This window comes from Lissotriton helveticus, chromosome 3_1 (assembly GCF_964261635.1).
Source record: "Lissotriton helveticus chromosome 3_1, aLisHel1.1, whole genome shotgun sequence".
Taxonomy (NCBI): Eukaryota; Metazoa; Chordata; class Amphibia; order Caudata; family Salamandridae; genus Lissotriton; species Lissotriton helveticus.
In genome coordinates this window covers 682,663,097-682,672,062 of record NC_136061.1, presented here as the reverse complement: position 1 = coordinate 682,672,062, position 8,966 = coordinate 682,663,097, and the positions used below count along the sequence as shown (strand labels likewise).

The 8,966-nt window shown below is 45.3% G+C and overlaps 1 long non-coding RNA gene across 1 annotated transcript in view; it reads right to left on the bottom strand.

Annotated features, from left to right (window-relative positions):
• Positions 1 to 850: 850 nt before the first annotated feature.
• The window catches only part of LOC144824713 (uncharacterized), a 643,279-nt gene continuing 635,163 nt past the window's right edge, over positions 851 to 8,966 (bottom strand). The window contains exons 3-4 of the long non-coding RNA XR_013609075.1: positions 1,069 to 1,116; positions 851 to 959 (exon numbers count right to left, since the gene is read on the bottom strand). This is a non-coding gene — a long non-coding RNA (uncharacterized LOC144824713). The remainder of the gene's footprint in view (positions 960 to 1,068; positions 1,117 to 8,966) is intronic.

Below are 8,966 nucleotides of genomic sequence, written 5' to 3'. Positions count from 1 at the left end.
AAAGAACTCTGCTGTGCTACGCGGAGCTCCGCAAGTGGCAGAGTTCCATAGAAAATGCTGTTCAAGGTGATTGCACAGTGCGGATGCTTGCAGCGTAAGCAGTTACTTCTTTCCCTTTTCTGCTGCTTGAGTAGATATTTACTCGAGCGGCAGCTTTCTCAATGCGACTAGCAGTTTCTCATCGCGAGCGGTCGCGAGCATACGCGACCAATCGCAATGAGAAACCTGACCACCCCGTGTTCAGAAATCTCACAGGAATGTTTATTTTCCACGCTTGCGCTCGCCAATTTGATGTTGACGATCGCAAATGAGGAAAAATCTCACAGGAGGTTGATTTTCCTTGCTCGATGTCGCTAACTTGACGTTGACGATCGCGAGGGAGGAAAAAAACTTCGCTACACGAAGCAAAGTTTTTCGGAACTCCGTGAGCTCCGCGTAACGCGGAGTTCGGGAAATTCCGCAAACTCCACGAGCGGAGCGTAGTTCACCGCCCAGGGTTAGTTACCAGGTCAGTTATTTCTTCTGAGAAGAGGGTGCGATCACTAGGTGGGTAGTTGTTGGTGTGATGTTTGATAAGAGAGGGCCTTTGACTGTAAGGTCTACTCCTTGGAATTCGAAGGTTGAGTATTTTGAGGTTATTAAGGTGGAAAGATGGATTCCATCTTTGTGAACGATTGCTAGTCCACCACCTTTTTGTCATGATTTCCGGGACCGGGAGCAGCAAACTACCATGATGGCCGCTGGCCTGGAACATGCATGTGCGGGGACAGGTCAGCCAAATTAAAGCCCGGCCTCTCCCAAGCAGCAGTGCTTTGCGTTCTAGTGTTGTGCAGTGTTTAGTTCCGCTTACCCGTTCACTTCCGGGTCATCGCGCTCCTTGCCTTGGGTCCAGCCTTGGTGCTGCGTTTCTCTAGTCAGGTCGTCTTTCCTTGGTGTGCCTCGGCCCTCATTCCTGTTTCCTGAAAAGACAAGAAAGACAAACAAGACAAATCAGGATTATCGTTTCATACAGTAACAGCGCCTATGCGCTGACATGTTATTTAATTATTTATTGTTCATTTCACTTGCCTGATCCTGTGCTCTCGGCGCTGTGGGGATCCGCTCCATCTTCGGACACTAAAGAAAGAAAAGACAGTTATTTACCTGAGCATACGGTTTATTTATTTTGCAAAATATAAGTTTTTGAAGTCAGTTACTTGGGGATTTTCCACGAGCTATACTTGGTGAATAGGTAGGCACATATACAGATTCTTACCTATTGTGTCAGCTCCTTCACTTACATCACCTCATTGTTTTTTCTAGCACCGGACACAAGCTCTAAACTCTGTGATTATCTAACTACCCAGTTTAATGAAGAAGGGATTATAAGGTAGGGAAAAGAAAGATAACAAGAATAGTATATGTTTCTGTTTTCTAATTTGTGTACTGATTCTCTCCTGTCAACAGCCTCTTGCATTATCCTGACAAATTCAGTGTTGTCTGTGTTACGACGGGGAATTTCTCCCCCTTTTTTCCTTGTTTTGTTTCCCTTCTTCCCTGAGTTACCCTTGCCACCTTAATTGTGTCCGGTGCAATAGGTGATTTGGAGAAGTGGTGGACCTTACTTCAAATCCATGACATTCATGCGGAAACATAGGTGAGATTCTTACACTTTTCTCCTTGGTCTGTCATGTTTAATGATGGTGTGGTCAGGTGGTGCGAGCATGAGGGTCGATTGTTCGTTAAGCAGGATACGGTATGAATGCGTTGTCTATTTTTTCATCAAGTATAGATTTGGCAATTTCTGTGGTGTTTTTAATTGCTGATCTGCAGTTGAGGAGCATGCAAGTTAAAGAGCTGGGACTATTGTTTGAGGAATGTAGTGTCTGAATAGCGGTGTATTGAACAGGTGGTCTAGGCGAGGTGATCATTCAAGGGATTCTATTTGTGCCCACGGTTACTGGAATCGTGGAAGGAGGCTTGTAGACCATTTTCTGGTTCAGTGTGATGTAAGATTCACTGAGAGCATCAGCTTCCAGAGCAGATATGTGGCTGAGATCTCGGTGGGGTCTGTGGGATGGGCATCTCAAGTAATCGAGGTCCAGTGGGCGTGTTGGCTGACAATTGGAGAGCCTGTAAGCGGAGACAACTTCTCCATGCCATGAGTGTGATAGTGGGTACACTTGGCCTGGATAGAGAGGTCCTTCCTTATGTGCGAGATGTCTTTAGCTAGGGAATCAAATTGTTCTTCTAGTTGGTTCAGGAACTGGGTAAGTGTGTCAGTGAGGTTTCCAGCTCTGAAAGTGTGCGGAAAACTGGCAGGTCTCATGTTTAAGGAAGGTGAGTCAGCTTTGCTATAGGGGAGGCCAGTGTCATTGAGGTTGGAAAGACAGACAGTTTGTGTGGGCTGAGGAGGGTCAATATTATGAGAGAGGGTTGTGCCTGTAGGGGATTCAGTGGTGGATGATCTTGAATTGGGGCTGGCGTCATCTGTCTCTGGTGTGTGTCAGCGAGTTTTGTTACTCTGGGTTCGTTTGTTAAGGTAGGTGCGATTAAAGTTAGTGAAGACTTGTCGAACACAAGAGTCAAGGGAGAAGCAAGGTTGCTTAGCTTGTCAAAGGGTGCAACATAGGTGCATAGCGAGTCAGTGGAGGCAAGAAGGTGAGAAAAATTGGGGTTGGTGGTCGGAGGTAATGGGGAGAGGCGAGTGTGGGGTGCATTGCCAAGTTGTGTTAATGAAGTGAGAAGTGACAGGAAGTGTTGGTTAGATGGCCAGATGATGGTCTGTAGCTTGTATAAGTATGTTCCCTGTCCTGAAAATAGAAATTGAGATTTTACCTCTAAAGGTAAGGGAGGGGAAAGTGGCGAATTAAGTTCCACAGAGAATTTTGGTTGATTTAGTATTTTGTAGGTGGAGAAGGAAGATGTTTCTCCACTTTTCAGGGCATTTTGAGTAGAAGACGAAGTCAGTTTTCTTGTTGCCATTGCTCACACTGTGGTGGGTATCAGCCATTAGTGTTTTCGAAAGTTGTTTAAGTAGTCTGTGTTTGAAATTCTTTTTTGCATTATTAGAGTGATTTTTAGGATAGCTGATGCTCCATGAGTTGGGGCAATATCTCTTGAGTGTAGAGTTGAGGGGTTTCTGGAGGAATATTGGGGCTGATTACGATGTCAGTGCGATCGCCACGGACAGTTTGTCAGAGGCAATCCCACCGACATCCAGCAGAGCAGTCAGACCACCACATTATGGTGAGGTCAGTCCAACTGCATCGGTCGGAGAGACTGTTTCTAACAGGCTCAAGGAACCTGTTAGACTATTGGGCGGATTGTAATCCCTACAATAGGGACAGTGCCTGCTCAGGCACCGCCAAATGGATTACAATGTCCCTTTCCGACAGCCTTTCCCTGGCAGTTCGACCGCCATAGAAAGGCTGTCAAAAAGGGACTTTGGGGTCCCCTAGCATGGCCTCTGTCCACCCTGGGCCTCCGCTATGAGGCCTGCCAAACATCCATGCCCCGTGTGCCAGGCACTGTGTGGTGCCTGGCACACAGTGCAGGGATGTTTGAAAACATGCCTTTTAACATTGGGGCTTGTGATGCTGCCTTTTACCGGGACTTGTGTGTGTGTGTGTCAGCACAAGTCTCAATGGCAAGAGGCATGTTTTCGACTGCCTACCGGGCGATTCGATCGTAATTTGGTGGGGGGACCACCAACTACCTGTCGGCTGATCCCATTCCCGCAATGATGGTCGTCGGAAGCTCGTCCGACTGCTATTGTAATCAGCCTCTTAGTAAGAGATGTTTATAGTCTTGTAACAGTTGTGCAGCAAGTTTAAGAGAGGTAAGGATGAGTCAAAAATTGAAGACTGGTAAAGGTGCTGTGAAGGAGTATTGCTTCACAGTGAGCAATAAGTTTAACTAATTTGAATCCGAGGGGCACTTCCATAGTGATTATAGCTTACGTGTTTGTCAACAAGAGTTAAGTAGCTTTCGAAATATACCACTTTGCTATCCTAATAGCTCTCAATAACACAATATAAATATAGATGACTACCAATAATGTGGACACGTTTAAATATGGGAGATACAGGCAGAACATACGGTATTCCTATTGAGACTAGGTCCTAGCTTAAACTACCTGCTGGCGGTGACTTCCAGTGGGTAATATAGATATATCTGTACATACATACATACATACATACACAGTGGGGTGATTTAAGAACAAGTATTATGACCTCTATGCATATGCTTACAATGATGATTTAAGGTACATTTTAAATATTTTCTATAGGGCCCAACTTATTTTGGCACAATAGCTTTCACACGGAGAGATGTGAATCCAAGTGTATCTACACTATATATATATTTCGATGTGCGTCTCATATATTCAAAGCCGTATCCCCACTAGAACTCTTCAGGAGGACTCCACCATTCACGTGATTATTGTATGTATAGCACATGAAAGTGTGTGCTAGTATGCTAGTATATTGTACCTGAGTTAATACCTGTCTTGAAAGCCACAGGATATGGGACCTTTGCTACCCATATTATACATTGGGATCCAGGTACAGAACATAGCCAGGTATCCCAGATGGAGCCAATAACACCTCTGAAACATGTCGACCAGTGGGATGTGAGAACAATAGTTATCTTATACATCTCTGTATTCCCTTTGCTTTTAATATCGCTTTAGAATTCATTAATAAAAATAATGTTTGGGCCATCTTTAGGGATTTTTACCTCTCACATTGGTTCCCCGCTAAAACCAATTGGAGGTACAGTAACCTTCAAAAAAAGATAAACTAAGGTGACCGTGGGTCCCTAAGACTGTTCGATGGATGAGGCAAACCCAATGATGAAGTTTGTCACCTAGTTGGTGGTGAGGGTCTTTTTTTTAAATTTCTATTAACCTTTATGAAATCTACATGAGACATTAGAGTACCCATTTATTCAGGGACATTCTCTGGCAGAACCCTTATGCCCTGTTTGCCTATTTCTGATTATTGAGGCATCTTTTTTGCCAGTAAAGCTCACACTTTCCCTCTAAAGCATTACATCTCTGTCGAGTTGCCTGGCGCGCCCTCCTGCTGGCAAATCTAACCATTTTCCTCTGATGATCCTCTCATATATTACAAAGGCATATGACATATAATTTACTGGGCCACTAGTGCATTTGGTGCCTCACAATTATTGTTTTTAGTCCCCAACAAACGCCTACTGCCAAACCCCATCCTCCACAACCGGCTATGGGTGTCATCATTTGCCCTATTCAGAGTTATTGATAAAAATGCATACATTTTTTTCTTAAAAAGCAGCACTCTGTTCCCCTTTTGAAGGGGCGGGTTGAATTGTTTGGAGGGCGCATCTTCTTTTATTGTAGTTGATGTCTGCCATCCTGGCGAATCAATATTTCATCGCGCGGGGCCGCGTTTTTGATGCCAAGCCTGCTTTGCGGCTCTGCCAGCCCGGCTTTGTACGGCATCTCTGTCAGTCAGTATGTAAATGAAGCCAAGCGCAGATAGCTTTGTGTTGCTTAATGTTCAGTTGATAAAAATTAATGTGGTGTGAAATGAGCATTTTATCTGGCTGCAGATACAGTGATGGAGGTAATTAGATCGACAGAGGAAATGTTATTGAACATCAGGGCCCTCTTTCCAAAGGCTGCGATGGGGCGGGGAGGAGGGGTGGCGGGGGTTTCCACGTGTTTCTCAGAAGGTGTCGGGCAGGGCGATATGATGGGCCTGGAGCAGACATGGAAATGCTGAGATAGCGCTGAGTCACTGGCTCTCGTGGCACGCAGGGGAAAACCCGCCATCTTAAACCTATGCGGGGTTTCATGGCTTCCTTGCAGCTCAGTTAAAAGCAGACAGTTCAAAGATTATTCTTTCGTGGATTCATTCCGTATACCTGCGAAATGAGACCTTTTATATATATATTTTTTTGGAAAATATCGTAAAGTAACGCTGTTTCGTCCGTTCTCCGTGCTCTCCCGCTTTCGAATAAATGTTGTTTTCTATCGTTTCTGCTCTTTTCAGTAGTTGTCTTATTGCTATAACAATGCTCAGCGTTATCCAGACTAAACTCATACACAAGAAGCAAAGAGGAAAATATTCTTCAATCTAAAACAGAAGAAGACAGAAAAACAAGCATTTGCAATGGCGCAATAGGTCTCAAGTTTTTGTTCGAGTTAGAGCTATTGGCGTTTTAATGTAAATGTTTTTTAGTTATGTGTTTTGGAGTGGAGTGGATGTACGTGATGGCAATTGTATGTTTTGTAATTAATGTAAAATGAAGCACATTGATGGTTGGCTCTGGTGGATGGGAAATGTCAGCCACTATGTGGGCCAGAGCAGTCAACACATGTTCCAAAGTGGGATTGATAAATGAGTTATACAACTGGGTGGGAATAGCACAATGTATTAATTTGAAAAAGCCATTAAACGCGGCAATGATGAACACAACTCTGATCTATACAAATGGTGCAATGTAGAAAAACATGACCAGAACAATGCAGCCTGAAAAGACCGGCCTATTACTTCCCACATCACTGAATCGGAGCAACATATCACCTTAAGATAGACCATGGTATACATGTTTTAAAAACATACCCCAAACACACTATGGCTACACTGCCAAATAAGAAACTTTCAAACACGGGGTTTGTTTTTCTGATGTCACTCAGCACGTTGCAGCTTTCAATACACAAAAGACATTAAAAAAATAATTGATCTGATAATATAATGGCGGTAAAAAAAAAGCAGCAGCTTGCAAAACAGCAGTAACTACAACCCGGCTGGCCACAGAATAACAGATGTGTCAAAACTCCGCCTAGCCAATATTTGGTAGTTGTTGGCTAATGATGCCAAAGCAGTTAAAGACAAAAAATACCCAGTGATATAACATTACATTGTGATGGAATGCTGTTGGGTGTCAGAACAGTCACCTGTCATTTTAGCACAGAGAAGACGAGAGACGACACTGCAATACATACTTGCTTAGGCTAGCTATATCAACACAATAGCTTTAAAGATGCCAGTAATATTTGGCAGGTGGACAATGAATCAAAGTGTATTGAACAAAAGATGGTGACTACAAGCAAAGGATGGTGATGCCATACCAGCGACTGGAACAAGTGGTCATCGGAGATAGTGTTTGTGAAGCAGAGGCGCAACTAGAGCCAAATTTCGAGGGGGGCTAAGAAATTTTTTGGGCGGGGGGCTGAACCTTTAATCAGTAGGCAGAGTGGAGCTGCAGGGCCTCCAACAAGGGGCGAAACAACAGCAAGACCTAATTAACATTCAAATGGTCTTTTAAAGACCTGTGAAACGTTCGGGTGTGGCTGTGTGTGTGTGCCCGGGATCTGTCTCAACCCGAGCTGCCACACACGACGGGGGGCTGAAGCCCGGTGAGTCCAATGGGTGTTGCGCGCCTGTTGTGAAGCCAGGCCACAGTGCTGAGACTAGAAAAAACTAATAGTGAATGCAGCAGGGCAAGGCAATACTAGAATGGTTGCATGTTATTACAAGGAGCACAAGCGGCTGAGTTATGTGTTAACAGTAACTGTAAACAGTGAAAGGTGCTGGTACTCACACGAACATATCAAAAGATTAACAAATTGTTCCAAGAGGGGAACTGCACAGTTCTTAACGTAAAGCCATTCTTGAAAGGGAAGCCTTCGTTAAGTTGTGCAGCTGAAAAATATAACAACCAACTTGATACAAGTAGCTAGAGCCTTCATACACAAAGGTGTTTGCTTGTACCATATTTCACAACTAAATAGATTATTTACAAAGACAAAGTTAATGCTTGAAAAAACAGTACAAGGCGAGGCTATCTGATGTCGGTATATAGGACAGGAAAGTGGGACAATGCATTAATGCTCAACACTACTTGGACATGGGAATGGGCAAATATAATCTGGGGATTCACATCACCCTCTGACTCCAGTCAGTCACCTGGTAGAAGCAGAGAAAAGGGGGCATGAGAAGTGACTCATGAAAGAACTCTCGCAGACAATGAAGAAAGAGCCGACATAGGACACCAGCTGCTATGCTGTAAAGAAACACATGGGTGGCAGGAGACAGGATGAAGGCAGATTGTTCCACATGGCCCGCTCTCACCATGACGGCAGCTGTAGATGTGTCTCTGCTCCTAAGGCAGGAAAGGAAAGACAGGGCAGCTGCGCAAGGGAAGATGGGAGGCAATGCGCACCGGAAGCCTCGCATTCGTGCGGGAGTGGAAATTGAAAGCAGAATCAATCAATCAATCAATCAGACATTTATAGAGCGCACTACTCACCCATAAGGGTCTCAAGGTGCTGAGGGTGGGGGGCTGCTACTGCTCGAATAGCCAGGTCTTGAGAAGTCTCCTGAAGGTCAGCAGGTCCTGGGTCTGTCGCAGGTGGATGGGGATGGTGTTCCATGTATTGGCGGTGAGGTGAGAGAAGGATCTGCCATCGGTGGTTGTTCGGTGGATGCGTGGAATGGTGGCGAGGGCGAGGTCAGCAGAGCGAAGCTGGCGGTTAGGAGTGTAGAAGGTGGGTTGTTTGTTGAGGTATGCTGGTCCGGCGTCGTGGAGTGCTTTGTGAACGTGGGTGAGGAGCTCAAAGGTGATCCTCTTGTTGACGGGGAGACAGTGAAGGTATCTCAGGTGGGCGGTGATGCGGCTGTGTCGGGGGATGTCGAGGATGAGGCATGCAGAGGCTCTCTGTATGCGTTGGAGTCTCTTCTGAAGTTTGGCCGTGGTTCCTGCGTAGAGGGCATTGCCATAGTCCAGCCTGCTGGTGATAAGTGCCTGGGTGACAGTCCTTCTGGTTCCGGTGGGGATCCATCTGTAGATCTTGCGAAGCATGCAGAGGTTGTTGAAGCAGGAGGAGGAGACGGCGTTGACTTGCTGGGTCATTGACAGTGATGACTCCAAGATGAACCCCAGATTGCGTGCCTGGTCAGTGGAGTCGTCCCAAACGGAGGGGGTGGAGCAGAGATGAT